This window comes from Physella acuta, unplaced genomic scaffold (genome assembly GCF_028476545.2).
Source record: "Physella acuta isolate Inbredline_101_S28 unplaced genomic scaffold, ASM2847654v3 ptg000242l, whole genome shotgun sequence".
NCBI lineage: Eukaryota > Metazoa > Mollusca > Gastropoda > Physidae > Physella > Physella acuta.
This window is the reverse complement of record NW_026731761.1, coordinates 908,735-912,270: the sequence shown is the minus strand read 5'-3', so window position 1 is coordinate 912,270 and position 3,536 is coordinate 908,735.

Genomic DNA, 3,536 nt, shown 5'->3' with positions numbered 1-3,536 from the left:
GTTGCTACACATAAAAAACGTGGTTTTTAAAAACGTTTTTTATATAGTTTATTTTCTACTTTATCTAATGACTTGATTAAGTATGACTTGACTAAGTGTTTATAAATACACGGACTAAAAATCTTGAGCGACCAGGATTCGAACCTGGGTTGTCGCGGCCACAACGCGAAGTACTAACCACTATACGATCACGGCCAGCGCGCTCACATCGATTGGGGCCTAAGTAACTGTGTCAATAGGCCTCCAGTCTTGTCGGTATTTTTAGAAATCATGTCCTCAATTTTATGGTCCTTGGGGCGTAATTAAATTAAGCTAATTACGGTCTCTAATTGCTAGTTTTTATGATTGCATCTGAAATTGTTAGGCGAAAGTAGCCTGCATGCCAAATTTCAGATCTCTAGAGCAATCAGAAGTGGGCTAATTTTCGATGTCAATTTTAACAACAAACATCCAAACAACCAAACAAACAAACAAATAAACGCGAAGCTGAGTTAAGAAAAACGTGTTAAAAACGTGTTAAAATACAAGCTGTATTTTCAGGAAATTATAATAAAATCTAACATCTATGCAGTTACAAATATTATTTTATCACTTTTTCCATAGTTTGGTAGAAGTTGATAAAGGTAATAGAACTGAGCTGATCGAAACAACGGGTTAACATATTGATTGATTATCTGTAGAGTAATTATCCTTAATGTCGCCATTTATTATTCAAATTCTCTTTCCACAAATGACATGTCGCTTCTCCTCTACAGAGAAAGTGTGACTTCTAAATTATTAGTTCTCAATGTCTTCTTCTATGTAGTGTAAAATATGCAATGGTACTTGTATCTACATTTCCATTAATTAAAAAGTTAATATTTCATTTTGAAAAAAAAATGTATAAAAGGGAAGCAACTTTTTAAAACGTCTACACTTCACTGTTTCATTCTTTGTTGTCTTCCCTGAAAGTTCATGTCAATTTCGTCAACTACTTAATTTAAATGTATAACTAGTGAAATTAATCGATGCATTATATTAAACAAATGAAATTTTATCAATTTTCGCCACTTTCGCAATGTTTTTATTTTTACTGAATAAATTATATTAGAGAGCAGTGATAAAGAATACTAATTATTATTGGACTAGGCAGATAACTCTTAAGTTTTATTTGATACAAAAACAAGGATACTGATAATTAAAACCGTCAAAAGAAAAGTTTTTTTTTTAAAAATGTAATTGTCGCCTCTCTTTCTAATGCTCAGTGTATTGCAAATGTCTTTAAATCGATACCAATTTTAATTATAGAAATAAATTATTAGAACATGCTTTACAAAAAGAAATGCGTTTGTTAAAATTAAAATGGCACGGTGCTGTTACTATTACGTTGGACTAGCTTTTAATAGTGTTGTTGTCCTGTAATTGAAAGTTCAGCACAAATATGTCGTCTTCTGGAGTTCTCCCATTCATATACACGGCAGGTTACAACACCGTCTAACTGTTGCCTGTTGCCTCGATCAAGGTTTTATTTTCGTTATTATTTCTTCAGGGTCTGAGATATTTTAAGATTGATTACAGCAAGGGAATTGATTTTCCCATTCTTACCAAAGTTTTATAACAAACTATTGGTGTTAGTACAAGAAGGATCAATGAAAATATGGGTGGTTAATATGTTACTTTATGAAATTTTAGAACTCAACTAAAGTTTTTTTTCAAGATGGCTGCCGTTTCTATGGCAACCATATTTTCATAAGTGTCCCTAGTACATGCCAATATATTCCCTTAAGTATCAAAACTTATGCATACACAAATTAATTTAAAAAAAATGCTTATAAATTTAAAAATAATTGTTCCCGTTTTTTCTGGAGCCTACCCCTAAACTGTGAAGAGCACTTAGCTTACAGAAATTTAAAAAAATGCTTTTAATTAATTTGCTGTTTCGTGGTTTCATCGTGCCTGGTGCCTCGTCATGGGTCGAAATTTGTCGTTTCCGGTGGAAGCCAATATTGTTGATCCCTCCACATCCCCCCTTATAGATCTAGCCATGTTCACAGCATGTGTTGATGAAAGAACTTTTCAAAAATACAAGCTTTATTTTCAGGTAATTATAATAAAATCTAACATCTATGCAGTCACAAATATTATTTTATCACTTTTTCCATAGTTTGGTAGAAGTTGATAAAGGTAATAAAACTGTGCTGATCGAAACCACGGGTTAACGTATTCATTGATTATCTGTAGGGTAATTATTCTTAATGTCGCCATTTATTATTCAAATTCTCTTTCCACAAATAACATGTCACTTCTCCTCTACAGAGAAAGTGTGACTTCTAAATTATTAGTTATCAATGTCTTCTTCTATGTAGTGTAAAATGCAATGGTACCATTTCCTTAAATTTCCATTACCTAAAAAGTTAATATTTCATTTTGAAAAAAATGTATAAAAGGGAGGCAACTTTTAAAAAGTCGACTCTTTACTGTTTCATTCTTTGTTGTCTTCCCTGAAAGTTCATGTCAGTTTCGTCAACTACTTAATTTAAATGTATAACTAGTGAAATTAATCGATGCATTATATTTAACAAATGAAATTTTACCAATTTTCGCCACTTTCGAAATGTTTTTTTTCTGAATAAATTATACTTGACAGCAGTGATATAGAATACTAATTATCATTGGACTAGGCAGATAACTCTTAAGCTTTATTTCATACAAAAACAAGGATACTCATAAATAAAACCGTCAAAAGAACAGTTTTTTTTTAAATGTAATTGTCGCCTCTCTTTCTAACGCTCAATGTATTCCAAATGTCTTTAATTCGATACCAATTTTATTTATAGAAATACATTAGTAGAACATGTTTTACAAAAAGAAATGCGTTTGTTACAATCAAAATGGCAACGGTGCTGTTACTATTACGTTGGACTAGTTTTTAATGAGTGTTGTTGACATGTAATTGAAAGTTCAGCACAAATATGTCGTCTTCTGGAGTTCTCCCATTCATATACACGGCAGGTTACAACACCGTCTAACTGTTGCCTGTTGCCTCGATCAAGGTTTTATTTTCGTTATTATTTCTTCAGGGTCTGAGATATTTTAAGATTGATTACAGCAAGGGAATTAATTTTCCCTTCTTACCAAAGTTTTATAACAAACTATTGGTGTTATTACAAGAAGGATCAATGATTATATGGGTGATTAATATGTTATTTTATGAAATTTTAGAACTCAACTAAAGTTTTTTTTTCAAGATGGCTGCCGTTTCCATGGCAACAATATTTTCAGAAGAGTCTCTGGTACATGCAAATATTTTCCCTTAAGTATCAAACTTATGCATACACAATTTTTTTTTTTAAATGGTTTTAAATTTTAAAAAAATTGTTCCCGTTTTTTTCTGGAGCCTACCCCCTAAACTGTAAAGAGCACTTAGCGTACAGAAATGTTTTAAATAGCTTTTAATTAATTTGCTGTTTCGTGGTTTCACCGTGCCTGGTGCCTCGTCATGGGTCGAAATTTGTCGTTTCCGGTGGTAGCCAATATTGTTGACCCCTCCACATCCC